The sequence below is a fragment of the Salminus brasiliensis genome, chromosome 22 (assembly GCF_030463535.1).
Source record: "Salminus brasiliensis chromosome 22, fSalBra1.hap2, whole genome shotgun sequence".
Classification (NCBI taxonomy): Eukaryota; Metazoa; Chordata; class Actinopteri; order Characiformes; family Bryconidae; genus Salminus; species Salminus brasiliensis.
In genome coordinates this window covers 527986-555695 of record NC_132899.1, presented here as the reverse complement: position 1 = coordinate 555695, position 27710 = coordinate 527986, and the positions used below count along the sequence as shown (strand labels likewise).

The 27710-nt window shown below is 52.8% G+C and overlaps 30 non-coding genes across 30 annotated transcripts; all 30 read right to left on the bottom strand.

The window, feature by feature from the left end:
* Window positions 1-323: 323 nt before the first annotated feature.
* Window positions 324-396, bottom strand: trnaf-gaa (transfer RNA phenylalanine (anticodon GAA)). Its single transcript has one exon. It is a non-coding gene; the product is annotated as a tRNA-Phe (tRNA).
* Window positions 397-800: 404 nt separating this feature from the next.
* Window positions 801-874, bottom strand: trnai-aau (transfer RNA isoleucine (anticodon AAU)). Its single transcript has one exon. It is a non-coding gene; the product is annotated as a tRNA-Ile (tRNA).
* A 719-nt stretch (window positions 875-1593) lies between these two features.
* On the bottom strand, window positions 1594-1665 carry trnad-guc (transfer RNA aspartic acid (anticodon GUC)). The gene has a single exon. It is a non-coding gene; the product is annotated as a tRNA-Asp (tRNA).
* A 1120-nt stretch (window positions 1666-2785) lies between these two features.
* trnai-aau (transfer RNA isoleucine (anticodon AAU)) lies at window positions 2786-2859 on the bottom strand. The gene has a single exon. It is a non-coding gene; the product is annotated as a tRNA-Ile (tRNA).
* Window positions 2860-3578: 719 nt separating this feature from the next.
* trnad-guc (transfer RNA aspartic acid (anticodon GUC)) lies at window positions 3579-3650 on the bottom strand. The gene has a single exon. It is a non-coding gene; the product is annotated as a tRNA-Asp (tRNA).
* A 643-nt stretch (window positions 3651-4293) lies between these two features.
* On the bottom strand, window positions 4294-4366 carry trnaf-gaa (transfer RNA phenylalanine (anticodon GAA)). The gene has a single exon. It is a non-coding gene; the product is annotated as a tRNA-Phe (tRNA).
* A 404-nt stretch (window positions 4367-4770) lies between these two features.
* On the bottom strand, window positions 4771-4844 carry trnai-aau (transfer RNA isoleucine (anticodon AAU)). The gene has a single exon. It is a non-coding gene; the product is annotated as a tRNA-Ile (tRNA).
* Window positions 4845-6278: 1434 nt separating this feature from the next.
* trnaf-gaa (transfer RNA phenylalanine (anticodon GAA)) lies at window positions 6279-6351 on the bottom strand. Its single transcript has one exon. It is a non-coding gene; the product is annotated as a tRNA-Phe (tRNA).
* Window positions 6352-6755: 404 nt separating this feature from the next.
* Window positions 6756-6829, bottom strand: trnai-aau (transfer RNA isoleucine (anticodon AAU)). The gene has a single exon. It is a non-coding gene; the product is annotated as a tRNA-Ile (tRNA).
* A 1434-nt stretch (window positions 6830-8263) lies between these two features.
* On the bottom strand, window positions 8264-8336 carry trnaf-gaa (transfer RNA phenylalanine (anticodon GAA)). The gene has a single exon. It is a non-coding gene; the product is annotated as a tRNA-Phe (tRNA).
* Window positions 8337-9906: 1570 nt separating this feature from the next.
* On the bottom strand, window positions 9907-9979 carry trnaf-gaa (transfer RNA phenylalanine (anticodon GAA)). The gene has a single exon. It is a non-coding gene; the product is annotated as a tRNA-Phe (tRNA).
* A 2047-nt stretch (window positions 9980-12026) lies between these two features.
* Window positions 12027-12100, bottom strand: trnai-aau (transfer RNA isoleucine (anticodon AAU)). Its single transcript has one exon. It is a non-coding gene; the product is annotated as a tRNA-Ile (tRNA).
* A 1434-nt stretch (window positions 12101-13534) lies between these two features.
* Window positions 13535-13607, bottom strand: trnaf-gaa (transfer RNA phenylalanine (anticodon GAA)). The gene has a single exon. It is a non-coding gene; the product is annotated as a tRNA-Phe (tRNA).
* Window positions 13608-14011: 404 nt separating this feature from the next.
* Window positions 14012-14085, bottom strand: trnai-aau (transfer RNA isoleucine (anticodon AAU)). Its single transcript has one exon. It is a non-coding gene; the product is annotated as a tRNA-Ile (tRNA).
* Window positions 14086-14803: 718 nt separating this feature from the next.
* Window positions 14804-14875, bottom strand: trnad-guc (transfer RNA aspartic acid (anticodon GUC)). The gene has a single exon. It is a non-coding gene; the product is annotated as a tRNA-Asp (tRNA).
* Window positions 14876-15995: 1120 nt separating this feature from the next.
* Window positions 15996-16069, bottom strand: trnai-aau (transfer RNA isoleucine (anticodon AAU)). Its single transcript has one exon. It is a non-coding gene; the product is annotated as a tRNA-Ile (tRNA).
* A 719-nt stretch (window positions 16070-16788) lies between these two features.
* On the bottom strand, window positions 16789-16860 carry trnad-guc (transfer RNA aspartic acid (anticodon GUC)). Its single transcript has one exon. It is a non-coding gene; the product is annotated as a tRNA-Asp (tRNA).
* A 643-nt stretch (window positions 16861-17503) lies between these two features.
* On the bottom strand, window positions 17504-17576 carry trnaf-gaa (transfer RNA phenylalanine (anticodon GAA)). The gene has a single exon. It is a non-coding gene; the product is annotated as a tRNA-Phe (tRNA).
* Window positions 17577-17980: 404 nt separating this feature from the next.
* Window positions 17981-18054, bottom strand: trnai-aau (transfer RNA isoleucine (anticodon AAU)). The gene has a single exon. It is a non-coding gene; the product is annotated as a tRNA-Ile (tRNA).
* A 719-nt stretch (window positions 18055-18773) lies between these two features.
* On the bottom strand, window positions 18774-18845 carry trnad-guc (transfer RNA aspartic acid (anticodon GUC)). Its single transcript has one exon. It is a non-coding gene; the product is annotated as a tRNA-Asp (tRNA).
* Window positions 18846-19488: 643 nt separating this feature from the next.
* On the bottom strand, window positions 19489-19561 carry trnaf-gaa (transfer RNA phenylalanine (anticodon GAA)). The gene has a single exon. It is a non-coding gene; the product is annotated as a tRNA-Phe (tRNA).
* A 404-nt stretch (window positions 19562-19965) lies between these two features.
* Window positions 19966-20039, bottom strand: trnai-aau (transfer RNA isoleucine (anticodon AAU)). Its single transcript has one exon. It is a non-coding gene; the product is annotated as a tRNA-Ile (tRNA).
* A 1434-nt stretch (window positions 20040-21473) lies between these two features.
* Window positions 21474-21546, bottom strand: trnaf-gaa (transfer RNA phenylalanine (anticodon GAA)). Its single transcript has one exon. It is a non-coding gene; the product is annotated as a tRNA-Phe (tRNA).
* Window positions 21547-21950: 404 nt separating this feature from the next.
* On the bottom strand, window positions 21951-22024 carry trnai-aau (transfer RNA isoleucine (anticodon AAU)). Its single transcript has one exon. It is a non-coding gene; the product is annotated as a tRNA-Ile (tRNA).
* A 718-nt stretch (window positions 22025-22742) lies between these two features.
* Window positions 22743-22814, bottom strand: trnad-guc (transfer RNA aspartic acid (anticodon GUC)). The gene has a single exon. It is a non-coding gene; the product is annotated as a tRNA-Asp (tRNA).
* Window positions 22815-23457: 643 nt separating this feature from the next.
* On the bottom strand, window positions 23458-23530 carry trnaf-gaa (transfer RNA phenylalanine (anticodon GAA)). The gene has a single exon. It is a non-coding gene; the product is annotated as a tRNA-Phe (tRNA).
* Window positions 23531-23934: 404 nt separating this feature from the next.
* trnai-aau (transfer RNA isoleucine (anticodon AAU)) lies at window positions 23935-24008 on the bottom strand. The gene has a single exon. It is a non-coding gene; the product is annotated as a tRNA-Ile (tRNA).
* A 719-nt stretch (window positions 24009-24727) lies between these two features.
* Window positions 24728-24799, bottom strand: trnad-guc (transfer RNA aspartic acid (anticodon GUC)). Its single transcript has one exon. It is a non-coding gene; the product is annotated as a tRNA-Asp (tRNA).
* A 1120-nt stretch (window positions 24800-25919) lies between these two features.
* On the bottom strand, window positions 25920-25993 carry trnai-aau (transfer RNA isoleucine (anticodon AAU)). Its single transcript has one exon. It is a non-coding gene; the product is annotated as a tRNA-Ile (tRNA).
* Window positions 25994-27427: 1434 nt separating this feature from the next.
* trnaf-gaa (transfer RNA phenylalanine (anticodon GAA)) lies at window positions 27428-27500 on the bottom strand. The gene has a single exon. It is a non-coding gene; the product is annotated as a tRNA-Phe (tRNA).
* Between the last annotated feature and the right edge of the window lie 210 nt (window positions 27501-27710).

The window sequence follows — 27710 nt, the reverse complement described above, 5'->3', positions numbered from 1 at the left end:
ACGCAACAGATCAGGATGCCCTCCACCATGCTTCTGTAGGAGCAGAGTTTTTGGAGAAGGTGCATGCATGTCAATCTTCTACAGGCTCCTTAGCAAGTAGATGCGTTACTTCACCTTCTTACTTCAAGATGCTTGTTGGAAGGAAAGGCAGGTTTCACTGAGATGTGACCCCTGATCGCTGGATTCAAACGGCACGGTCCTAACTATGACACTACGGAACCTTCTCGCCTGCGTTGTTCTCAAGAGTTCCCCTGAAATAAGGACATCTGATGCCGCCCAGCAACTTGACAGCGGCAGCCAGAAAAAGCATGTCGCAGGCGTTCTGCCGAAACCCGGGATCGAACCAGGGACCTTTAGATCTTCAGTCTAACGCTTTCCCAACTGAGCTATTTCAGCACGGTGGGCGGCGAGCCCAGTCCTGCCTGTGCTGTGCAACCTCAGTCAAGTTATCGTGCTAACAGCCAGTATGCGGCGACAAATGAATGCTAGTTTCTACGGAGATAAGGTGCATGGGGATCTTTTCCTAGGCTGGTGTTGCCTTGGCATGGAGACACGACCGTCAGAGGTATCCGCAAAGGGGAGTTTGTCCCCATAGGACGAGAGCACTTTCCATCAGGCACGAGTTAGCGGCTATCGATGGCCTCAGTCAGAAACGTGCGCTCTTGTAGCGTCCTTCACAGTGCCGATCGGGAGCAAAGTTACTCTCCTCCTAGCTTGGACTTCATGTCCAGCAATCCCAATGGCCTGCACTTGGTAGACCAAGCCCATTGCTGGTAAACAGTGCGGTGCAAAAGCAGATGTGGCCAGTACGGGGATCGAACCCGCGACCTTGGCGTTATTAGCACCACGCTCTAACCAACTGAGCTAACCGGCCCGGCCGGTGCCCTCGCCCCTCCGGCCGTGGATGACGAAGGTCACGTCCGGCACTGCCTTAGGCCTTACCCAGAAAGTGCCTGTGTGGGGATGTCTGCAGGGGCACTGGAGCATGCCCCTGAGCTTCAACACTCCTTCCAGTGAGGACGATACTTTGAATTTCTCAAATGGATTGAGATCTGTCATTTAATTGCCACATTCCTGACAAAGCTCACATTGGCCACAGCTGTTGGGGTAAACTTCCAATGCACTAATCGAGAAACCACCATAGACAAAGGACAGATTGATCCCATCCCTTTTGGTTAGGAGCGTTTCCTAAAGGCAGCAGAAACACCCCTGTGGCATGTTGTCGTCCGGCTTTGAACCATGGACCTCTTTGGAGTAAGGCAAAGATGATGAACACTACCATGCATAGACCACAAGCAGTGCTGGAAAGAGTCTGTGTTCTGCATTCTCAACGACAAGATTTTGCGGAGAGTTTCCTTTCAAATTCAGCCAGCGTACCTGCAGATACATTTGTCAGCTGGTGCTTTAGCAGCCTTGGTGGAATAGAGCTGAGCGAAGCTGCCGTCCAAGCAGCCGACCCACATTTCATTCCCAGCCAGTATGTGAGCTTTCGCGCACCCGGCTCATGCAAGCAGTCACGCTTGCCAGAAGCCAGCGGTGCATCGTCCTCCTTTCAGAAAGCACAGGTTGCATGGGCAGCAAAAGCGACAGTCCCTCCCCGTCGGGGAATCGAACCCCGGTCTTCCGCGTGACAGGCGGAGATACTGTCCACTATACTAACGAGGAATGCATGAGGCGGTGGGGGAATACTGCAAACCTTTACATGTCTGAGTACAGCTGAGGTAGCAGTTTTGTCGGAACGTTGGAATTCCGTCAAGGTGATCAGTTCAGCCGTCTGGGAAAAGATACCGTGTATTGGTCTCTAAAACTTGTCCAGCATGCGCCGTTGCCTATTTCCAGCTGAGAGGAGCGAAGGGGATGCGGCCCCTTCGGCATAGAGATCCTTGACGGGAGGACAACTTGTCCCACTGACCCACTCGGCAGGACTCACCAGTCACTGAAGGGTATTCCCCTGTACCATGGAGCGGTTTCCACATCACACGGAGACGCAACAGATCAGGATGCCCTCCACCATGCTTCTGTAGGAGCAGAGTTTTTGGAGAAGGTGCATGCATGTCAATCTTCTACAGGCTCCTTAGCAAGTAGATGCGTTACTTCACCTTCTTACTTCAAGATGCTTGTTGGAAGGAAAGGCAGGTTTCACTGAGATGTGACCCCTGATCGCTGGATTCAAACGGCACGGTCCTAACTATGACACTACGGAACCTTCTCGCCTGCGTTGTTCTCAAGAGTTCCCCTGAAATAAGGACATCTGATGCCGCCCAGCAACTTGACAGCGGCGGCCAGAAAAAGCATGTCGCAGGCGTTCTGCCGAAACCCGGGATCAAACCAGCGACCTTTAGATCTTCAGTCTAACGCTCTCCCAACTGAGCTATTTCTGCACGGTGGGCAGCGAGCCCAGTCCTGCCTGTGCTGTGCAACCTCAGTCAAGTTATCGTGCTAACAGCCAGTATGCGGCGACAAATGAATGCTAGTTTCTACGGAGATAAGGTGCATGGGGATCTTTTCCTAGGCTGGTGTTGCCTTGGCATGGAGACACGACCGTCAGAGGTATCCGCAAAGGGGAGTTTGTCCCCATAGGACGAGAGCACTTTCCATCAGGCACGAGTTAGCGGCTATCGATGGCCTCAGTCAGAAACGTGCGCTCTTGTAGCGTCCTTCACAGTGCCGATCGGGAGCAAAGTTACTCTCCTCCTAGCTTGGACTTCATGTCCAGCAATCCCAATGGCCTGCACTTGGTAGACCAAGCCCATTGCTGGTAAACAGTGCGGTGCAAAAGCAGATGTGGCCAGTACGGGGATCGAACCCGCGACCTTGGCGTTATTAGCACCACGCTCTAACCAACTGAGCTAACCGGCCCGGCCGGTGCCCTCGCCCCTCCGGCCGTGGATGACGAAGGTCACGTCCGGCACTGCCTTAGGCCTTACCCAGAAAGTGCCTGTGTGGGGATGTCTGCAGGGGCACTGGAGCATGCCCCTGAGCTTCAACACTCCTTACAGTGAGGACGATACTTTGAATTTCTCAAATGGATTGAGATCTGTCATTTAATTGCCACATTCCTGACAAAGCTCACATTGGCCACAGCTGTTGGGGTAAACTTCCAATGCACTAATCGAGAAACCACCATAGACAAAGGACAGATTGATCCCATCCCTTTTGGTTAGGAGCGTTTCCTAAAGGCAGCAGAAACACCCCTGTGGCATGTTGTCGTCCGGCTTTGAACCATGGACCTCTTTGGAGTAAGGCAAAGATGATGAACACTACCATGCATAGACCACAAGCAGTGCTGGAAAGAGTCTGTGTTCTGCATTCTCAACGACAAGATTTTGCGGAGAGTTTCCTTTCAAATTCAGCCAGCGTACCTGCAGATACATTTGTCAGCTGGTGCTTTCGCAGCCTTGGTGGAATAGAGCTGAGCGAAGCTGCCGTCCAAGCAGCCGACCCACATTTCATTCCCAGCCAGTATGTGAGCTTTCGCGCACCCGGCTCATGCAAGCAGTCACGCTTGCCAGAAGCCAGCGGTGCATCGTCCTCCTTTCAGAAAGCAGAGGTTGCATGGGCAGCAAAAGCAACAGGCCCTCCCCGTCGGGGAATCGAACCCCGGTCTTCCGCGTGACAGGCGGAGATACTGTCCACTATACTAACGAGGAACGCATGAGGCGGCGGGGGAATACTGCAAACCTTTACATGTCTGAGTACAGCTGAGGTAGCAGTTTTGTCGGAACGTTGGAATTCCGTCAAGGTGATCAGTTCAGCCGTCTGGGAAAAGATACCGTGTATTGGTCTCTAAAACTTGTCCAGCATGCGCCGTTGCCTATTTCCAGCTGAGAGGAGAGAAGGGGATGCGGCCCCTTCGGCATAGAGATCCTTGACGGGAGGACAACTTGTCCCACTGACCCACTCGGCAGGACTCACCAGTCACTGAAGGGTATTCCCCTGTACCATGGAGCGGTTTCCACATCACACGGAGACGCAACAGATCAGGATGCCCTCCACCATGCTTCTGTAGGAGCAGAGTTTTTGGAGAAGGTGCATGCATGTCAATCTTCTACAGGCTCCTTAGCAAGTAGATGCGTTACTTCACCTTCTTACTTCAAGATGCTTGTTGGAAGGAAAGGCAGGTTTCACTGAGATGTGACCCCTGATCGCTGGATTCAAACGGCACGGTCCTAACTATGACACTACGGAACCTTCTCGCCTGCGTTGTTCTCAAGAGTTCCCCTGAAATAAGGACATCTGATGCCGCCCAGCAACTTGACAGCGGCGGCCAGAAAAAGCACATCGCAGGCGTTCTGCCGAAACCCGGGATCGAACCAGGGACCTTTAGATCTTCAGTCTAACGCTCTCCCAACTGAGCTATTTCGGCACAGTGGGCAGCAAGCCCAGTCCTGCCTGTGCTGTGCAACCTCAGTCAAGTTATCGTGCTAACAGCCAGTATGCGGCGACAAATGAATGCTAGTTTCTACGGAGATAAGGTGCATGGGGATCTTTTCCTAGGCTGGTGTTGCCTTGGCATGGAGACACGACCGTCAGAGGTATCCGCAAAGGGGAGTTTGTCCCCATAGGACGAGAGCACTTTCCATCAGGCACAAGTTAGCGGCCATCGATGGCCTCAGTCAGAAACGTGCGCTCTTGTAGCGTCCTTCACAGTGCCGATCGGGAGCAAAGTTACTCTCCTCCTAGCTTGGACTTCATGTCCAGCAATCCCAATGGCCTGCACTTGGTAGACCAAGCCCATTGCTGGTAAACAGTGCGGTGCAAAAGCAGATGTGGCCAGTACGGGGATCGAACCCGCGACCTTGGCGTTATTAGCACCACGCTCTAACCAACTGAGCTAACCGGCCCGGCCGGTGCCCTCGCCCCTCCGGCCGTGGATGACGAAGGTCACGTCCGGCACTGCCTTAGGCCTTACCCAGAAAGTGCCTGTGTGGGGATGTCTGCAGGGGCACTGGAGCATGCCCCTGAGCTTCAACACTCCTTCCAGTGAGGACGATACTTTGAATTTCTCAAATGGATTGAGATCTGTCATTTAATTGCCACATTCCTGACAAAGCTCACATTGGCCACAGCTGTTGGGGTAAACTTCCAATGCACTAATCGAGAAACCACCATAGACAAAGGACAGATTGATCCCATCCCTTTTGGTTAGGAGCGTTTCCTAAAGGCAGCAGAAACACCCCTGTGGCATGTTGTCGTCCGGCTTTGAACCATGGACCTCTTTGGAGTAAGGCAAAGATGATGAACACTACCATGCATAGACCACAAGCAGTGCTGGAAAGAGTCTGTGTTCTGCATTCTCAACGACAAGATTTTGCGGAGAGTTTCCTTTCAAATTCAGCCAGCGTACCTGCAGATACATTTGTCAGCTGGTGCTTTCGCAGCCTTGGTGGAATAGAGCTGAGCGAAGCTGCCGTCCAAGCAGCCGACCCACATTTCATTCCCAGCCAGTATGTGAGCTTTCGCGCACTCGGCTCATGCAAGCAGTCACGCTTGCCAGAAGCCAGCGGTGCATCGTCCTCCTTTCAGAAAGCACAGGTTGCATGGGCAGCAAAAGCAACAGGCCCTCCCCGTCGGGGAATCGAACCCCGGTCTCCCGCGTGACAGGCGGAGATTCTGTCCACTATACTAACGAGGAACGCATGAGGCGGCGGGGGAATACTGCAAACCTTTACATGTCTGAGTACAGCTGAGGTAGCAGTTTTGTCGGAACGTTGGAATTCCGTCAAGGTGATCAGTTCAGCCGTCTGGGAAAAGATACCGTGTATTGGTCTCTAAAACTTGTCCAGCATGCGCCGTTGCCTATTTCCAGCTGAGATGAGCGAAGGGGATGCGGCCCCTTCGGCATAGAGATCCTTGACGGGAGGACAACTTGTCCCACTGACCCACTCGGCAGGACTCACCAGTCACTGAAGGGTATTCCCCTGTACCATGGAGCGGTTTCCACATCACACGGAGACGCAACAGATCAGGATGCCCTCCACCATGCTTCTGTAGGAGCAGAGTTTTTGGAGAAGGTGCATGCATGTCAATCTTCTACAGGCTCCTTAGCAAGTAGATGCGTTACTTCACCTTCTTACTTCAAGATGCTTGTTGGAAGGAAAGGCAGGTTTCACTGAGATGTGACCCCTGATCGCTGGATTCAAACGGCACGGTCCTAACTATGACACTACGGAACCTTCTCGCCTGCGTTGTTCTCAAGAGTTCCCCTGAAATAAGGACATCTGATGCCGCCCAGCAACTTGACAGCGGCGGCCAGAAAAAGCATGTCGCAGGCGTTCTGCCGAAACCCGGGATCGAACCAGGGACCTTTAGATCTTCAGTCTAACGCTCTCCCAACTGAGCTATTTCGGCACAGCAGGCAGCGAGCCCAGTCCTGCCTGTGCTGTGCAACCTCAGTCAAGTTATCGTGCTAACAGCCAGTATGCGGCGACAAATGAATGCTAGTTTCTACGGAGATAAGTTGCATGGGGATCTTTTCCTAGGCTGGTGTTGCCTTGGCATGGAGACACGACCGTCAGAGGTATCCGCAAAGGGGAGTTTGTCCCCATAGGACGAGAGCACTTTCCATCAGGCACGAGTTAGCGGCCATCGATGGCCTCAGTCAGAAACGTGCGCTCTTGTAGCGTCCTTCACAGTGCCGATCGGGAGCAAAGTTACTCTCCTCCTAGCTTGGACTTCATGTCCAGCAATCCCAATGGCCTGCACTTGGTAGACCAAGCCCATTGCTGGTAAACAGTGCGGTGCAAAAGCAAACGTGGCCAGTACGGGGATCGAACCCGCGACCTTGGCGTTATTAGCACCACGCTCTAACCAACTGAGCTAACCAGCCCGGCCGGTGCTCTCGCCCCTCCGGCCGTGGATGATGAAGGTCACGTCCGGCACTGCCTTAGGCCTTACCCAGAAAGTGCCTGTGTGGGGATGTCTGCAGGGGCACTGGAGCATGCCCCTGAGCTTCAACACTCCTTCCAGTGAGGACGATACTTTGAATTTCTCAAATGGATTGAGATCTGTCATTTAATTGCCACATTCCTGACAAAGCTCACATTGGCCACAGCTGTTGGGGTAAACTTCCAATGCACTAATCGAGAAACCACCATAGACAAAGGACAGATTGATCCCATCCCTTTTGGTTAGGAGCGTTTCCTAAAGGCAGCAGAAACACCCCTGTGGCATGTTGTCGTCCGGCTTTGAACCATGGACCTCTTTGGAGTAAGGCAAAGATGATGAACACTACCATGCATAGACCACAAGCAGTGCTGGAAAGAGTCTGTGTTCTGCATTCTCAACGACAAGATTTTGCGGAGAGTTTCCTTTCAAATTCAGCCAGCGTACCTGCAGATACATTTGTCAGCTGGTGCTTTCGCAGCCTTGGTGGAATAGAGCTGAGCGAAGCTGCCGTCCAAGCAGCCGACCCACATTTCATTCCCAGCCAGTATGTGAGCTTTCGCGCACCCGGCTCATGCAAGCAGTCACGCTTGCCAGAAGCCAGCGGTGCATCGTCCTCCTTTCAGAAAGCAGAGGTTGCATGGGCAGCAAAAGCAACATGCCCTCCCCGTCGGGGAATCGAACCCCGGTCTTCCGCGTGACAGGCGCAGATACTGTCCACTATACTAACGAGGAACGCATGAGGCAGTGGGGGAATACTGCAAACCTTTACATGTGTGAGTACAGCTGAGGTAGCAGTTTTGTCGGAACGTTGGAATTCCGTCAAGGTGATCAGTTCAGCCGTCTGGGAAAAGATACCGTGTATTGGTCTCTAAAACTTGTCCAGCATGCGCCGTTGCCTATTTCCAGCTGAGAGGAGCGAAGGGGATGCGGCCCCTTCGGCATAGAGATCCTTGACGGGAGGACAATTTGTCCCACTGACCCACTCGGCAGGACTCACCAGTCACTGAAGGGTATTCCCCTGTACCATGGAGCGGTTTCCACATCACACGGAGACGCAACAGATCAGGATGCCCCCCACCATGCTTCTGTAGGAGCAGAGTTTTTGGAGAAGGTGCATGCATGTCAATCTTCTACAGGCTCCTTAGCAAGTAGATGCGTTACTTCACCTTCTTACTTCAAGATGCTTGTTGGAAGGAAAAGCAGGTTTCACTGAGATGTGACCCCTGATCACTGGATTCAAACGGCATGGTCCTAACTATGACACTACGGAACCTTCTCGCCTGCGTTGTTCTCAAGAGTTCCCCTGAAATAAGGACATCTGATGCCGCCCAGCAACTTGACAGCGGCGGCCAGAAAAAGCACATCGCAGGCGTTCTGCCGAAACCCGGGATCGAACCAGGGACCTTTAGATCTTCAGTCTAACGCTCTCCCAACTGAGCTATTTCGGCACAGTGGGCAGTGAGCCCAGTCCTGCCTGTGCTGTGCAACCTCAGTCAAGTTATCGTGCTAACAGCCATTATGCGGCGACAAATGAATGCTAGTTTCTACGGAGATAAGGTGCATGGGGATCTTTTCCTAGGCTGTTGTTGCCTTGGCATGGAGACACGACCGTCAGAGGTATCTGCAAAGGGGAGTTTGTCCCCATAGGACGAGAGCACTTTCCATCAGGCACGAGTTAGCGGCTGGCACTGGAGCATGCCCCTGAGCTTCAACACTTCTTCCAGTGAGGACGATACTTTGAATTTCTCAAATGGATTGAGATCTGTCATTTAATTGCCACATTCCTGACAAAGCTCACATTGGCCACAGCTGTTGGGGTAAACTTCCAATGCACTAATCGAGAAACCACCATAGACAAAGGACAGATTGATCCCATCCCTTTTGGTTAGGAGCGTTTCCTAAAGGCAGCAGAAACACCCCTGTGGCATGTTGTCGTCCGGCTTTGAACCATGGACCTCTTTGGAGTAAGGCAAAGATGATGAACACTACCATGCATAGACCACAAGCAGTGCTGGAAAGAGTCTGTGTTCTGCATTCTCAACGACAAGATTTTGCGGAGAGTTTCCTTTCAAATTCAGCCAGCGTACCTGCAGATACATTTGTCAGCTGGTGCTTTCGCAGCCTTGGTGGAATAGAGCTGAGCGAAGCTGCCGTCCAAGCAGCCGACCCACATTTCATTCCCAGCCAGTATGTGAGCTTTCGCGCACCCGGCTCATGCAAGCAGTCACGCTTGCCAGAAGCCAGCGGTGCATCGTCCTCCTTTCAGAAAGCACAGGTTGCATGGGCAGCAAAAGCAACAGGCCCTCCCTGTCGGGGAATCGAACCCCAGTCTTCCGCGTGACAGGCGCAGATACTGTCCACTATACTAACGAGGAACGCATGAGGCAGTGGGGGAATACTGCAAACCTTTACATGTTTGAGTACAGCTGAGGTAGCAGTTTTGTCGGAACGTTGGAATTCCGTCAAGGTGATCAGTTCAGCCGTCTGGGAAAAGATATCGTGTATTGGTCTCTAAAACTTGTCCAGCATGCGCCGTTGCCTATTTCCAGCTGAGAGGAGCGAAGGGGATGCGGCCCCTTCGGCATAGAGATCCTTGACGGGAGGACAACTTGTCCCACTGACCCACTCGGCAGGACTCACCAGTCACTGAAGGGTATTCCCCTGTACCATGGAGCGGTTTCCACATCACACGGAGACACAACAGATCAGGATGCCCCCCACCATGCTTCTGTAGGAGCAGAGTTTTTGGAGAAGGTGCATGCATGTCAATCTTCTACAGGCTCCTTAGCAAGTAGATGCGTTACTTCACCTTCTTACTTCAAGATGCTTGTTGGAAGGAAAAGCAGGTTTCACTGAGATGTGACCCCTGATCACTGGATTCAAACGGCATGGTCCTAACTATGACACTACGGAACCTTCTCGCCTGCGTTGTTCTCAAGAGTTCCCCTGAAATAAGGACATCTGATGCCGCCCAGCAACTTGACAGCGGCGGCCAGAAAAAGCACATCGCAGGCGTTCTGCCGAAACCCGGGATCGAACCAGGGACCTTTAGATCTTCAGTCTAACACTCTCCCAACTGAGCTATTTCGGCACAGTGGACAGCGAGCCCAGTCCTGCCTGTGCTGTGCAACCTCAGTCAAGTTATCGTGCTAACAGCCATTATGCGGCGACAAATGAATGCTAGTTTCTACGGAGATAAGGTGCATGGGGATCTTTTCCTAGGCTGTTGTTGCCTTGGCATGGAGACACGACCGTCAGAGGTATCTGCAAAGGGGAGTTTGTCCCCATAGGACGAGAGCACTTTCCATCAGGCACGAGTTAGCGGCTGGCACTGGAGCATGCCCCTGAGCTTCAACACTTCTTCCAGTGAGGACGATACTTTGAATTTCTCAAATGGATTGAGATCTGTCATTTAATTGCCACATTCCTGACAAAGCTCACATTGGCCACAGCTGTTGGGGTAAACTTCCAATGCACTAATCGAGAAACCACCATAGACAAAGGACAGATTGATCCCATCCCTTTTGGTTAGGAGCGTTTCCTAAAGGCAGCAGAAACACCCCTGTGGCATGTTGTCGTCCGGCTTTGAACCATGGACCTCTTTGGAGTAAGGCAAAGATGATGAACACTACCATGCATAGACCACAAGCAGTGCTGGAAAGAGTCTGTGTTCTGCATTCTCAACGACAAGATTTTGCGGAGAGTTTCCTTTCAAATTCAGCCAGCGTACCTGCAGATACATTTGTCAGCTGGTGCTTTCGCAGCCTTGGTGGAATAGAGCTGAGCGAAGCTGCCGTCCAAGCAGCCGACCCACATTTCATTCCCAGCCAGTATGTGAGCTTTCGCGCACCCGGCTCATGCAAGCAGTCACGCTTGCCAGAAGCCAGCGGTGCATCGTCCTCCTTTCAGAAAGCACAGGTTGCATGGGCAGCAAAAGCAACAGGCCCTCCCCGTCGGGGAATCGAACCCCTGTCTTCCGCGTGACAGGCGGAGATACTGTCCACTATACTAACGAGGAACGCATGAGGCGGTGGGGGAATACTGCAAACCTTTACATGTCTGAGTACAGCTGAGGTAGCAGTTTTGTCGGAACGTTGGAATTCCGTCAAGGTGATCAGTTCAGCCGTCTGGGAAAAGATACCGTGTATTGGTCTCTAAAACTTGTCCAGCATGCGCCGTTGCCTATTTCCAGCTGAGAGGAGCGAAGGGGATGCGGCCCCTTCGGCATAGAGATCCTTGACGGGAGGACAACTTGTCCCACTGACCCACTCGGCAGGACTCACCAGTCACTGAAGGGTATTCCCCTGTACCATGGAGCGGTTTCCACATCACACGGAGACGCAACAGATCAGGATGCCCTCCACCATGCTTCTGTAGGAGCAGAGTTTTTGGAGAAGGTGCATGCATGTCAATCTTCTACAGGCTCCTTAGCAAGTAGATGCGTTACTTCACCTTCTTACTTCAAGATGCTTGTTGGAAGGAAAGGCAGGTTTCACTGAGATGTGACCCCTGATCGCTGGATTCAAACGGCACGGTCCTAACTATGACACTACGGAACCTTCTCGCCTGCGTTGTTCTCAAGAGTTCCCCTGAAATAAGGACATCTGATGCCGCCCAGCAACTTGACAGCGGCGGCCAGAAAAAGCATGTCGCAGGCGTTCTGCCGAAACCCGGGATCGAACCAGCGACCTTTAGATCTTCAGTCTAACGCTCTCCCAACTGAGCTATTTCTGCACGGTGGGCAGCGAGCCCAGTCCTGCCTGTGCTGTGCAACCTCAGTCAAGTTATCGTGCTAACAGCCAGTATGCGGCGACAAATGAATGCTAGTTTCTACGGAGATAAGGTGCATGGGGATCTTTTCCTAGGCTGGTGTTGCCTTGGCATGGAGACACGACCGTCAGAGGTATCCGCAAAGGGGAGTTTGTCCCCATAGGACGAGAGCACTTTCCATCAGGCACGAGTTAGCGGCCATCGATGGCCTCAGTCAGAAACGTGCGCTCTTGTAGCGTCCTTCACAGTGCCGATCGGGAGCAAAGTTACTCTCCTCCTAGCTTGGACTTCATGTCCAGCAATCCCAATGGCCTGCACTTGGTAGACCAAGCCCATTGCTGGTAAACAGTGCGGTGCAAAAGCAGATGTGGCCAGTACGGGGATCGAACCCGCGACCTTGGCGTTATTAGCACCACGCTCTAACCAACTGAGCTAACCGGCCCGGCCGGTGCCCTCGCCCCTCCGGCCGTGGATGACGAAGGTCACGTCCGGCACTGCCTTAGGCCTTACCCAGAAAGTGCCTGTGTGGGGATGTCTGCAGGGGCACTGGAGCATGCCCCTGAGCTTCAACACTCCTTCCAGTGAGGACGATACTTTGAATTTCTCAAATGGATTGAGATCTGTCATTTAATTGCCACATTCCTGACAAAGCTCACATTGGCCACAGCTGTTGGGGTAAACTTCCAATGCACTAATCGAGAAACCACCATAGACAAAGGACAGATTGATCCCATCCCTTTTGGTTAGGAGCGTTTCCTAAAGGCAGCAGAAAAACCCCTGTGGCATGTTGTCGTCCAGCTTTGAACCATGGACCTCTTTGGAGTAAGGCAAAGATGATGAACACTACCATGCATAGACCACAAGCAGTGCTGGAAAGAGTCTGTGTTCTGCATTCTCAACGACAAGATTTTGCGGAGAGTTTCCTTTCAAATTCAGCCAGCGTACCTGCAGATACATTTGTCAGCTGGTGCTTTCGCAGCCTTGGTGGAATAGAGCTGAGCGAAGCTGCCGTCCAAGCAGCCGACCCACATTTCATTCCCAGCCAGTATGTGAGCTTTCGCGCACCCGGCTCATGCAAGCAGTCACGCTTGCCAGAAGCCAGCGGTGCATCGTCCTCCTTTCAGAAAGCAGAGGTTGCATGGGCAGCAAAAGCAACAGGCCCTCCCCGTCGGGGAATCGAACCCCGGTCTTCCGCGTGACAGGCGGAGATACTGTCCATTATACTAACGAGGAACGCATGAGGCGGCGGGGGAATACTGCAAACCTTTACATGTCTGAGTACAGCTGAGGTAGCAGTTTTGTCGGAACGTTGGAATTCCGTCAAGGTGATCAGTTCAGCCGTCTGGGAAAAGATACCGTGTATTGGTCTCTAAAACTTGTCCAGCATGCGCCGTTGCCTATTTCCAGCTGAGAGGAGAGAAGGGGATGCGGCCCCTTCGGCATAGAGATCCTTGACGGGAGGACAACTTGTCCCACTGACCCACTCGGCAGGACTCACCAGTCACTGAAGGGTATTCCCCTGTACCATGGAGCGGTTTCCACATCACACGGAGACGCAACAGATCAGGATGCCCTCCACCATGCTTCTGTAGGAGCAGAGTTTTTGGAGAAGGTGCATGCATGTCAATCTTCTACAGGCTCCTTAGCAAGTAGATGCGTTACTTCACCTTCTTACTTCAAGATGCTTGTTGGAAGGAAAGGCAGGTTTCACTGAGATGTGACCCCTGATCGCTGGATTCAAACGGCACGGTCCTAACTATGACACTACGGAACCTTCTCGCCTGCGTTGTTCTCAAGAGTTCCCCTGAAATAAGGACATCTGATGCCGCCCAGCAACTTGACAGCGGCGGCCAGAAAAAGTATGTTGCAGGCGTTCTGCCGAAACCCGGGATCGAACCAGGGACCTTTAGATCTTCAGTCTAACGCTCTCCCAACTGAGCTATTTCGGCACGGCGGGCAGCAAGCCCAGTCCTGCCTGTGCTGTGCAACCTCAGTCAAGTTATCGTGCTAACAGCCAGTATGCGGCGACAAATGAATGCTAGTTTCTACGGAGATAATGTGCATGGGGATCTTTTTCTAGGCTGGTGTTGCCTTGGCATGGAGACACGACCGTCAGAGGTATCCGCAAAGGGGAGTTTGTCCCCATAGGACGAGAGCACTTTCCATCAGGCACGAGTTAGCGGCCATCGATGGCCTCAGTCAGAAACGTGCGCTCTTGTAGCGTCCTTCACAGTGCCGATCGGGAGCAAAGTTACTCTCCTCCTAGCTTGGACTTCATGTCCAGCAATCCCAATGGCCTGCACTTGGTAGACCAAGCCCATTGCTGGTAAACAGTGCGGTGCAAAAGCAGATGTGGCCAGTACGGGGATCGAACCCGCGACCTTGGCGTTATTAGCACCACGCTCTAACCAACTGAGCTAACCGGCCCAGCTGGTGCCCTCGCCCCTCCGGCCGTGGATGACGAAGGTCACGTCCGGCACTGCCTTAGGCCTTACCCAGAAAGTGCCTGTGTGGGGATGTCTGCAGGGGCACTGGAGCATGCCCCTGAGCTTCAACACTCCTTCCAGTGAGGACGATACTTTGAATTTCTCAAATGGATTGAGATCTGTCATTTAATTGCCACATTCCTGACAAAGCTCACATTGGCCACAGCTGTTGGGGTAAACTTCCAATGCACTAATCGAGAAACCACCATAGACAAAGGACAGATTGATCCCATCCCTTTTGGTTAGGAGCGTTTCCTAAAGGCAGCAGAAACACCCCTGTGGCATGTTGTCGTCCAGCTTTGAACCATGGACCTCTTTGGAGTAAGGCAAAGATGATGAACACTACCATGCATAGACCACAAGCAGTGCTGGAAAGAGTCTGTGTTCTGCATTCTCAACGACAAGATTTTGCGGAGAGTTTCTTTCAAATTCAGCCAGCGTACCTGCAGATACATTTGTCAGCTGGTGCTTTCGCAGCCTTGGTGGAATAGAGCTGAGCGAAGCTGCCGTCCAAGCAGCCGACCCACATTTCATTCCCAGCCAGTATGTGAGCTTTCGCGCACCCGGCTCATGCAAGCAGTCACGCTTGCCAGAAGCCAGCGGTGCATCGTCCTCCTTTCAGAAAGCACAGGTTGCATGGGCAGCAAAAGCAACAGGCCTTCCTCGTCGGGGAATCGAACCCCGGTCTTCCGCGTGACAGGCGGAGATACTGTCCACTATACTAACGAGGAACGCATGAGGCGGTGGGGGAATACTGCAAACCTTTACATGTCTGAGTACAGCTGAGGTAGCAGTTTTATCGGAACGTTGGAATTCCGTCAAGGTGATCAGTTCAGCCGTCTGGGAAAAGATACCGTGTATTGGTCTCTAAAACTTGTCCAGCATGCGCCGTTGCCTATTTCCAGCTGAGAGGAGCGAAGGGGATGCGGCCCCTTCGGCATAGAGATCCTTGACGGGAGGACAACTTGTCCCACTGACCCACTCGGCAGGACTCACCAGTCACTGAAGGGTATTCCCCTGTACCATGGAGCGGTTTCCACATCACACGGAGACGCAACAGATCAGGATGCCCTCCACCATGCTTCTGTAGGAGCAGAGTTTTTGGAGAAGGTGCATGCATGTCAATCTTCTACAGGCTCCTTAGCAAGTAGATGCGTTACTTTACCTTCTTACTTCAAGATGCTTGTTGGAAGGAAAGGCAGGTTTCACTGAGATGTGACCCCTGATCGCTGGATTCAAACGGCACGGTCCTAACTATGACACTACGGAACCTTCTCGCCTGCGTTGTTCTCAAGAGTTCCCCTGAAATAAGGACTTCTGATGCCGCCCAGCAACTTGACAGCGGCGGCCAGAAAAAGCATGTCGCAGGCGTTCTGCCGAAACCCGGGATCAAACCAGCGACCTTTAGATCTTCAGTCTAACGCTCTCCCAACTGAGCTATTTCTGCACGGTGGGCAGCGAGCCCAGTCCTGCCTGTGCTGTGCAACCTCAGTCAAGTTATCGTGCTAACAGCCAGTATGCGGCGACAAATGAATGCTAGTTTCTACGGAGATAAGGTGCATGGGGATCTTTTCCTAGGCTGGTGTTGCCTTGGCATGGAGACACGACCGTCAGAGGTATCCGCAAAGGGGAGTTTGTCCCCATAGGACGAGAGCACTTTCCATCAGGCACGAGTTAGCGGCTATCGATGGCCTCAGTCAGAAACGTGCGCTCTTGTAGCGTCCTTCACAGTGCCGATCGGGAGCAAAGTTACTCTCCTCCTAGCTTGGACTTCATGTCCAGCAATCCCAATGGCCTGCACTTGGTAGACCAAGCCCATTGCTGGTAAACAGTGCGGTGCAAAAGCAGATGTGGCCAGTACGGGGATCGAACCCGCGACCTTGGCGTTATTAGCACCACGCTCTAACCAACTGAGCTAACCGGCCCGGCCGGTGCCCTCGCCCCTCCGGCCGTGGATGACGAAGGTCACGTCCGGCACTGCCTTAGGCCTTACCCAGAAAGTGCCTGTGTGGGGATGTCTGCAGGGGCACTGGAGCATGCCCCTGAGCTTCAACACTCCTTACAGTGAGGACGATACTTTGAATTTCTCAAATGGATTGAGATCTGTCATTTAATTGCCACATTCCTGACAAAGCTCACATTGGCCACAGCTGTTGGGGTAAACTTCCAATGCACTAATCGAGAAACCACCATAGACAAAGGACAGATTGATCCCATCCCTTTTGGTTAGGAGCGTTTCCTAAAGGCAGCAGAAACACCCCTGTGGCATGTTGTCGTCCGGCTTTGAACCATGGACCTCTTTGGAGTAAGGCAAAGATTATGAACACTACCATGCATAGACCACAAGCAGTGCTGGAAAGAGTCTGTGTTCTGCATTCTCAACGACAAGATTTTGCGGAGAGTTTCCTTTCAAATTCAGCCAGCGTACCTGCAGATACATTTGTCAGCTGGTGCTTTCGCAGCCTTGGTGGAATAGAGCTGAGCGAAGCTGCCGTCCAAGCAGCCGACCCACATTTCATTCCCAGCCAGTATGTGAGCTTTCGCGCACCCGGCTCATGCAAGCAGTCACGCTTGCCAGAAGCCAGCGGTGCATCGTCCTCCTTTCAGAAAGCAGAGGTTGCATGGGCAGCAAAAGCAACAGGCCCTCCCCGTCGGGGAATCGAACCCCGGTCTTCCGCGTGACAGGCGGAGATACTGTCCACTATACTAACGAGGAACGCATGAGGCGGCGGGGGAATACTGCAAACCTTTACATGTCTGAGTACAGCTGAGGTAGCAGTTTTGTCGGAACGTTGGAATTCCGTCAAGGTGATCAGTTCAGCCGTCTGGGAAAAGATACCGTGTATTGGTCTCTAAAACTTGTCCAGCATGCGCCGTTGCCTATTTCCAGCTGAGAGGAGAGAAGGGGATGCGGCCCCTTCGGCATAGAGATCCTTGACGGGAGGACAACTTGTCCCACTGACCCACTCGGCAGGACTCACCAGTCACTGAAGGGTATTCCCCTGTACCATGGAGCGGTTTCCACATCACACGGAGACGCAACAGATCAGGATGCCCTCCACCATGCTTCTGTAGGAGCAGAGTTTTTGGAGAAGGTGCATGCATGTCAATCTTCTACAGGCTCCTTAGCAAGTAGATGCGTTACTTCACCTTCTTACTTCAAGATGCTTGTTGGAAGGAAAGGCAGGTTTCACTGAGATGTGACCCCTGATCGCTGGATTCAAACGGCACGGTCCTAACTATGACACTACGGAACCTTCTCGCCTGCGTTGTTCTCAAGAGTTCCCCTGAAATAAGGACATCTGATGCCGCCCAGCAACTTGACAGCGGCGGCCAGAAAAAGCACATCGCAGGCGTTCTGCCGAAACCCGGGATCGAACCAGGGACCTTTAGATCTTCAGTCTAACGCTCTCCCAACTGAGCTATTTCGGCACAGTGGGCAGCGAGCCCAGTCCTGCCTGTGCTGTGCAACCTCAGTCAAGTTATCGTGCTAACAGCCAGTATGCGGCGACAAATGAATGCTAGTTTCTACGGAGATAAGGTGCATGGGGATCTTTTCCTAGGCTGGTGTTGCCTTGGCATGGAGACACGACCGTCAGAGGTATCCGCAAAGGGGAGTTTGTCCCCATAGGACGAGAGCACTTTCCATCAGGCACGAGTTAGCGGCCATCGATGGCCTCAGTCAGAAACGTGCGCTCTTGTAGCGTCCTTCACAGTGCCGATCGGGAGCAAAGTTACTCTCCTCCTAGCTTGGACTTCATGTCCAGCAATCCCAATGGCCTGCACTTGGTAGACCAAGCCCATTGCTGGTAAACAGTGAGGTGCAAAAGCAGATGTGGCCAGTACGGGGATCGAACCCGCGACCTTGGCGTTATTAGCACCACGCTCTAACCAACTGAGCTAACCGGCCCAGCCGGTGCCCTCGCCCCTCCGGCCGTGGATGACGAAGGTCACGTCCGGCACTGCCTTAGGCCTTACCCAGAAAGTGCCTGTGTGGGGATGTCTGCAGGGGCACTGGAGCATGCCCCTGAGCTTCAACACTCCTTCCAGTGAGGACGATACTTTGAATTTCTCAAATGGATTGAGATCTGTCATTTAATTGCCACATTCCTGACAAAGCTCACATTGGCCACAGCTGTTGGGGTAAACTTCCAATGCACTAATCGAGAAACCACCATAGACAAAGGACAGATTGATCCCATCCCTTTTGGTTAGGAGCGTTTCCTAAAGGCAGCAGAAACACCCCTGTGGCATGTTGTCGTCCGGCTTTGAACCATGGACCTCTTTGGAGTAAGGCAAAGATGATGAACACTACCATGCATAGACCACAAGCAGTGCTGGAAAGAGTCTGTGTTCTGCATTCTCAACGACAAGATTTTGCGGAGAGTTTCCTTTCAAATTCAGCCAGCGTACCTGCAGATACATTTGTCAGCTGGTGCTTTCGCAGCCTTGGTGGAATAGAGCTGAGCGAAGCTGCCGTCCAAGCAGCCGACCCACATTTCATTCCCAGCCAGTATGTGAGCTTTCGCGCACCCGGCTCATGCAAGCAGTCACGCTTGCCAGAAGCCAGCGGTGCATCGTCCTCCTTTCAGAAAGCAGAGGTTGCATGGGCAGCAAAAGCAACAGGCCCTCCCCGTCGGGGAATCGAACCCCGGTCTTCCGCGTGACAGGCGGAGATACTGTCCACTATACTAACGAGGAACGCATGAGGCGGCGGGGGAATACTGCAAACCTTTACATGTGTGAGTACAGCTGAGGTAGCAGTTTTGTCGGAACGTTGGAATTCCGTCAAGGTGATCAGTTCAGCCGTCTGGGAAAAGATACCGTGTATTGGTCTCTAAAACTTGTCCAGCATGCGCCGTTGCCTATTTCCAGCTGAGAGGAGAGAAGGGGATGCGGCCCCTTCGGCATAGAGATCCTTGACGGGAGGACAACTTGTCCCACTGACCCACTCGGCAGGACTCACCAGTCACTGAAGGGTATTCCCCTGTACCATGGAGCGGTTTCCACATCACACGGAGACGCAACAGATCAGGATGCCCTCCACCATGCTTCTGTAGGAGCAGAGTTTTTGGAGAAGGTGCATGCATGTCAATCTTCTACAGGCTCCTTAGCAAGTAGATGCGTTACTTCACCTTCTTACTTCAAGATGCTTGTTGGAAGGAAAGGCAGGTTTCACTGAGATGTGACCCCTGATCGCTGGATTCAAACGGCACGGTCCTAACTATGACACTACGGAACCTTCTCGCCTGCGTTGTTCTCAAGAGTTCCCCTGAAATAAGGACATCTGATGCCGCCCAGCAACTTGACAGCGGCGGCCAGAAAAAGCACATCGCAGGCGTTCTGCCGAAACCCGGGATCGAACCAGGGACCTTTAGATCTTCAGTCTAACGCTCTCCCAACTGAGCTATTTCGGCACAGTGGGCAGCAAGCCCAGTCCTGCCTGTGCTGTGCAACCTCAGTCAAGTTATCGTGCTAACAGCCAGTATGCGGCGACAAATGAATGCTAGTTTCTACGGAGATAAGGTGCATGGGGATCTTTTCCTAGGCTGGTGTTGCCTTGGCATGGAGACACGACCGTCAGAGGTATCCGCAAAGGGGAGTTTGTCCCCATAGGACGAGAGCACTTTCCATCAGGCACAAGTTAGCGGCCATCGATGGCCTCAGTCAGAAACGTGCGCTCTTGTAGCGTCCTTCACAGTGCCGATCGGGAGCAAAGTTACTCTCCTCCTAGCTTGGACTTCATGTCCAGCAATCCCAATGGCCTGCACTTGGTAGACCAAGCCCATTGCTGGTAAACAGTGCGGTGCAAAAGCAGATGTGGCCAGTACGGGGATGGAACCCGCGACCTTGGCGTTATTAGCACCACGCTCTAACCAACTGAGCTAACCGGCCCGGCCGGTGCCCTCGCCCCTCCGGCCGTGGATGACGAAGGTCACGTCCGGCACTGCCTTAGGCCTTACCCAGAAAGTGCCTGTGTGGGGATGTCTGCAGGGGCACTGGAGCATGCCCCTGAGCTTCAACACTCCTTCCAGTGAGGACGATACTTTGAATTTCTCAAATGGATTGAGATCTGTCATTTAATTGCCACATTCCTGACAAAGCTCACATTGGCCACAGCTGTTGGGGTAAACTTCCAATGCACTAATCGAGAAACCACCATAGACAAAGGACAGATTGATCCCATCCCTTTTGGTTAGGAGCGTTTCCTAAAGGCAGCAGAAACACCCCTGTGGCATGTTGTCGTCCGGCTTTGAACCATGGACCTCTTTGGAGTAAGGCAAAGATGATGAACACTACCATGCATAGACCACAAGCAGTGCTGGAAAGAGTCTGTGTTCTGCATTCTCAACGACAAGATTTTGCGGAGAGTTTCCTTTCAAATTCAGCCAGCGTACCTGCAGATACATTTGTCAGCTGGTGCTTTCGCAGCCTTGGTGGAATAGAGCTGAGCGAAGCTGCCGTCCAAGCAGCCGACCCACATTTCATTCCCAGCCAGTATGTGAGCTTTCGCGCACCCGGCTCATGCAAGCAGTCACGCTTGCCAGAAGCCAGCGGTGCATCGTCCTCCTTTCAGAAAGCAGAGGTTGCATGGGCAGCAAAAGCAACAGGCCCTCCCCGTCGGGGAATCGAACCCCAGTCTTCCGCGTGACAGGCAGAGATACTGTCCACTATACTAACGAGGAACGCATGAGGCGGTGGGGGAATACTGCAAACCTTTACATGTCTGAGTACAGCTGAGGTAGCAGTTTTGTCGGAACGTTGGAATTCCGTCAAGGTGATCAGTTCAGCCGTCTGGGAAAAGATACCGTGTATTGGTCTCTAAAACTTGTCCAGCATGCGCCGTTGCCTATTTCCAGCTGAGAGGAGAGAAGGGGATGCGGCCCCTTCGGCATAGAGATCCTTGACGGGAGGACAACTTGTCCCACTGACCCACCCGGCAGGACTCACCAGTCACTGAAGGGTATTCCCCTGTACCATGGAGCGGTTTCCACATCACACGGAGACGCAACAGATCAGGATGCCCTCCACCATGCTTCTGTAGGAGCAGAGTTTTTGGAGAAGGTGCATGCATGTCAATCTTCTACAGGCTCCTTAGCAAGTAGATGCGTTACTTCACCTTCTTACTTCAAGATGCTTGTTGGAAGGAAAGGCAGGTTTCACTGAGATGTGACCCCTGATCGCTGGATTCAAACGGCACGGTCCTAACTATGACACTACGGAACCTTCTCGCCTGCGTTGTTCTCAAGAGTTCCCCTGAAATAAGGACATCTGATGCCGCCCAGCAACTTGACAGCGGCGGCCAGAAAAAGCAGGTCGCAGGCGTTCTGCCGAAACCCGGGATCGAACCAGGGACCTTTAGATCTTCAGTCTAACGCTCTCCCAACTGAGCTATTTCGGCACAGTGGGCAGCGAGCCCAGTCCTGCCTGTGCTGTGCAACCTCAGTCAAGTTATCGTGCTAACAGCCAGTATGCGGCGACAAATGAATGCTAGTTTCTACGGAGATAAGGTGCATGGGGATCTTTTCCTAGGCTGGTGTTGCCTTGGCATGGAGACACGACCGTCAGAGGTATCCGCAAAGGGGAGTTTGTCCCCATAGGACGAGAGCACTTTCCATCAGGCACGAGTTAGCGGCCATCGATGGCCTCAGTCAGAAACGTGCGCTCTTGTAGCGTCCTTCACAGTGCCGATCGGGAGCAAAGTTACTCTCCTCCTAGCTTGGACTTCATGTCCAGCAATCCCAATGGCCTGCACTTGGTAGACCAAGCCCATTGCTGGTAAACAGTGAGGTGCAAAAGCAGATGTGGCCAGTACGGGGATCGAACCCGCGACCTTGGCGTTATTAGCACCACGCTCTAACCAACTGAGCTAACCGGCCCAGCCGGTGCCCTCGCCCCTCCGGCCGTGGATGACGAAGGTCACGTCCGGCACTGCCTTAGGCCTTACCCAGAAAGTGCCTGTGTGGGGATGTCTGCAGGGGCACTGGAGCATGCCCCTGAGCTTCAACACTCCTTCCAGTGAGGACGATACTTTGAATTTCTCAAATGGATTGAGATCTGTCATTTAATTGCCACATTCCTGACAAAGCTCACATTGGCCACAGCTGTTGGGGTAAACTTCCAATGCACTAATCGAGAAACCACCATAGACAAAGGACAGATTGATCCCATCCCTTTTGGTTAGGAGCGTTTCCTAAAGGTAGCAGAAACACCCCTGTGGCATGTTGTCGTCCGGCTTTGAACCATGGACCTCTTTGGAGTAAGGCAAAGATGATGAACACTACCATGCATAGACCACAAGCAGTGCTGGAAAGAGTCTGTGTTCTGCATTCTCAACGACAAGATTTTGCGGAGAGTTTCTTTCAAATTCAGCCAGCGTACCTGCAGATACATTTGTCAGCTGGTGCTTTCGCAGCCTTGGTGGAATAGAGCTGAGCGAAGCTGCCGTCCAAGCAGCCGACCCACATTTCATTCCCAGCCAGTATGTGAGCTTTCGCGCACCCGGCTCATGCAAGCAGTCACGCTTGCCAGAAGCCAGCGGTGCATCGTCCTCCTTTCAGAAAGCACAGGTTGCATGGGCAGCAAAAGCAACAGGCCCTCCCCGTCGGGGAATCGAACCCCGGTCTTCCGCGTGACAGGCGGAGATACTGTCCACTATACTAACGAGGAACGCATGAGGCGGTGGGGGAATACTGCAAACCTTTACATGTCTGAGTACAGCTGAGGTAGCAGTTTTGTCGGAACGTTGGAATTCCGTCAAGGTGATCAGTTCAGCCGTCTGGGAAAAGATACCGTGTATTGGTCTCTAAAACTTGTCCAGCATGCGCCGTTGCCTATTTCCAGCTGAGATGAGCGAAGGGGATGCGGCCCCTTCGGCATAGAGATCCTTGACGGGAGGACAACTTGTCCCACTGACCCACTCGGCAGGACTCACCAGTCACTGAAGGGTATTCCCCTGTACCATGGAGCGGTTTCCACATCACACGGAGACGCAACAGATCAGGATGCCCTCCACCATGCTTCTGTAGGAGCAGAGTTTTTGGAGAAGGTGCATGCATGTCAATCTTCTACAGGCTCCTTAGCAAGTAGATGCGTTACTTCACCTTCTTACTTCAAGATGCTTGTTGGAAGGAAAGGCAGGTTTCACTGAGATGTGACCCCTGATCGCTGGATTCAAACGGCACGGTCCTAACTATGACACTACGGAACCTTCTCGCCTGCGTTGTTCTCAAGAGTTCCCCTGAAATAAGGACATCTGATGCCGCCCAGCAACTTGACAGCGGCGGCCAGAAAAAGCATGTCGCAGGCGTTCTGCCGAAACCCAGGATCGAACCAGGGACCTTTAGATCTTCAGTCTAACGCTCTCCCAACTGAGCTATTTCGGCACAGCGGGCAGCGAGCCCAGTCCTGCCTGTGCTGTGCAACCTCAGTCAAGTTATCGTGCTAACAGCCAGTATGCGGCGACAAATGAATGCTAGTTTCTACGGAGATAAGGTGCATGGGGATCTTTTCCTAGGCTGGTGTTGCCTTGGCATGGAGACACGACCGTCAGAGGTATCCGCAAAGGGGAGTTTGTCCCCATAGGACGAGAGCACTTTCCATCAGGCACGAGTTAGCGGCCATCGATGGCCTCAGTCAGAAACGTGCGCTCTTGTAGCGTCCTTCACAGTGCCGATCGGGAGCAAAGTTACTCTCCTCCTAGCTTGGACTTCATGTCCAGCAATCCCAATGGCCTGCACTTGGTAGACCAAGCCCATTGCTGGTAAACAGTGCGGTGCAAAAGAAGATGTGGCCAGTACGGGGATCGAACCCGCGACCTTGGCGTTATTAGCACCACGCTCTAACCAACTGAGCTAACCGGCCCGGCCGGTGCCCTCGCCCCTCCGGCCGTGGATGACGAAAGTCACGTCCGGCACTGCCTTAGGCCTTACCCAGAAAGTGCCTGTGTGGGGATGTCTGCAGGGGCACTGGAGCATGCCCCTGAGCTTCAACACTCCTTCCAGTGAGGACGATACTTTGAATTTCTCAAATGGATTGAGATCTGTCATTTAATTGCCACATTCCTGACAAAGCTCACATTGGCCACAGCTGTTGGGGTAAACTTCCAATGCACTAATCGAGAAACCACCATAGACAAAGGACAGATTGATCCCATCCCTTTTGGTTAGGAGCGTTTCCTAAAGGCAGCAGAAACACCCCTGTGGCATGTTGTCATCCAGCTTTGAACCATGGACCTCTTTGGAGTAAGGCAAATATGATGAACACTACCATGCATAGACCACAAGCAGTGCTGGAAAGAGTCTGTGTTCTGCATTCTCAACGACAAGATTTTGCGGAGAGTTTCCTTTCAAATTCAGCCAGCGTACCTGCAGATACATTTGTCAGCTGGTGCTTTCGCAGCCTTGGTGGAATAGAGCTGAGCGAAGCTGCCGTCCAAGCAGCCGACCCACATTTCATTCCCAGCCAGTATGTGAGCTTTCGCGCACCCGGCTCATGCAAGCAGTCACGCTTGCCAGAAGCCAGCGGTGCATCGTCCTCCTTTCAGAAAGCAGAGGTTGCATGGGCAGCAAAAGCAACAGGCCCTCCCCGTCGGGGAATCGAACCCCGGTCTTCCGCGTGACAGGCGGAGATACTGTCCACTATACTAACGAGGAACGCATGAGGCGGCGGGGGAATACTGCAAACCTTTACATGTCTGAGTACAGCTGAGGTAGCAGTTTTGTCGGAACGTTGGAATTCCGTCAAGGTGATCAGTTCAGCCGTCTGGGAAAAGATACCGTGTATTGGTCTCTAAAACTTGTCCAGCATGCGCCGTTGCCTATTTCCAGCTGAGAGGAGAGAAGGGGATGCGGCCCCTTCGGCATAGAGATCCTTGACGGGAGGACAACTTGTCCCACTGACCCAATCGGCAGGACTCACCAGTCACTGAAGGGTATTCCCCTGTACCATGGAGCGGTTTCCACATCACACGGAGACGCAACAGATCAGGATGCCCTCCACCATGCTTCTGTAGGAGCAGAGTTTTTGGAGAAGGTGCATGCATGTCAATCTTCTACAGGCTCCTTAGCAAGTAGATGCGTTACTTCACCTTCTTACTTCAAGATGCTTGTTGGAAGGAAAGGCAGGTTTCACTGAGATGTGACCCCTGATCGCTGAATTCAAACGGCACGGTCCTAACTATGACACTACGGAACCTTCTCGCCTGCGTTGTTCTCAAGAGTTCCCCTGAAATAAGGACATCTGATGCCGCCCAGCAACTTGACAGCGGCGGCCAGAAAAAGCATGTCGCAGGCGTTCTGCGGAAACCCGGGATCGAACCAGGGACCTTTAGATCTTCAGTCTAACGCTCTCCCAACTGAGCTATTTCGGCACAGCGGGCAGCGAGCCCAGTCCTGCCTGTGCTGTGCAACCTCAGTCAAGTTATCGTGCTAACAGCCAGTATGCGGCGACAAATGAATGCTAGTTTCTACGGAGATAAGGTGCATGGGGATCTTTTCCTAGGCTGGTGTTGCCTTGGCATGGAGACACGACCGTCAGAGGTATCCGCAAAGGGGAGTTTGTCCCCATAGGACGAGAGCACTTTCCATCAGGCACGAGTTAGCGGCCATCGATGGCCTCAGTCAGAAACGTGCGCTCTTGTAGCGTCCTTCACAGTGCCGATCGGGAGCAAAGTTACTCTCCTCCTAGCTTGGACTTCATGTCCAGCAATCCCAATGGCCTGCACTTGGTAGACCAAGCCCATTGCTGGTAAACAGTGCGGTGCAAAAGCAGAGGTGGCCAGTACGGGGATCGAACCCGCGACCTTGGCGTTATTAGCACCACGCTCTAACCAACTGAGCTAACCGGCCCGGCCGGTGCCCTCGCCCCTCCGGCCGTGGATGACGAAGGTCACGTCCGGCACTGCCTTAGGCCTTACCCAGAAAGTGCCTGTGTGGGGATGTCTGCAGGGGCACTGGAGCATGCCCCTGAGCTTCAACACTCCTTCCAGTGAGGACGATACTTTGAATTTCTCAAATGGATTGAGATCTGTCATTTAATTGCCACATTCCTGACAAAGCTCACATTGGCCACAGCTGTTGGGGTAAACTTCCAATGCACTAATCGAGAAACCACCATAGACAAAGGACAGATTGATCCCATCCCTTTTGGTTAGGAGCGTTTCCTAAAGGCAGCAGAAACACCCCTGTGGCATGTTGTCGTCCGGCTTTGAACCATGGACCTCTTTGGAGTAAGGCAAAGATGATGAACACTACCATGCATAGACCACAAGCAGTGCTGGAAAGAGTCTGTGTTCTGCATTCTCAACGACAAGATTTTGCGGAGAGTTTCCTTTCAAATTCAGCCAGCGTACCTGCAGATACATTTGTCAGCTGGTGCTTTCGCAGCCTTGGTGGAATAGAGCTGAGCGAAGCTGCCGTCCAAGCAGCCGACCCACATTTCATTCCCAGCCAGTATGTGAGCTTTCGCGCACCCGGCTCATGCAAGCAGTCACGCTTGCCAGAAGCCAGCGGTGCATCGTCCTCCTTTCAGAAAGCAGAGGTTGCATGGGCAGCAAAAGCAACAGCCCCTCCACGTCGGGGAATCGAACCCCGGTCTTCCGCGTGACAGGCGGAGATACTGTCCACTATACTAACGAGGAACGCATGAGGGGGTGGGGGATTACTGCAAACCTTTACATGTCTGAGTACAGCTGAGGTAGCAGTTTTGTCGGAACGTTGGAATTCCGTCAAGGTGATCAGTTCAGCCGTCTGGGAAAAGATACCGTGTATTGGTCTCTAAAACTTGTCCAGCATGCGCCGTTGCCTATTTCCAGCTGAGATGAGCGAAGGGGATGCGGCCCCTTCGGCATAGAGATCCTTGACGGGAGGACAACTTGTCCCACTGACCCACTCGGCAGGACTCACCAGTCACTGAAGGGTATTCCCCTGTACCATGGAGCGGTTTCCACATCACACGGAGACGCAACAGATCAGGATGCCCTCCACCATGCTTCTGTAGGAGCAGAGTTTTTGGAGAAGGTGCATGCATGTCAATCTTCTACAGGCTCCTTAGCAAGTAGATGCGTTACTTCACCTTCTTACTTCAAGATGCTTGTTGGAAGGAAAGGCAGGTTTCACTGAGATGTGACCCCTGATCGCTGGATTCAAACGGCACGGTCCTAACTATGACACTACGGAACCTTCTCGCCTGCGTTGTTCTCAAGAGTTCCCCTGAAATAAGGACATCTGATGCCGCCCAGCAACTTGACAGCGGCGGCCAGAAAAAGCATGTCGCAGGCGTTCTGCCGAAACCCGGGATCGAACCAGGGACCTTTAGATCTTCAGTCTAACGCTCTCCCAACTGAGCTATTTTGGCACAGCGGGCAGCAAGCCCAGTCCTGCCTGTGCTGTGCAACCTCAGTCAAGTTATCGTGCTAACAGCCAGTATGCGGCGACAAATGAATGCTAGTTTCTACGGAGATAAGGTGCATGGGGATCTTTTCCTAGGCTGGTGTTGCCTTGGCATGGAGACACGACCGTCAGAGGTATCCGCAAAGGGGAGTTTGTCCCCATAGGACGAGAGCAC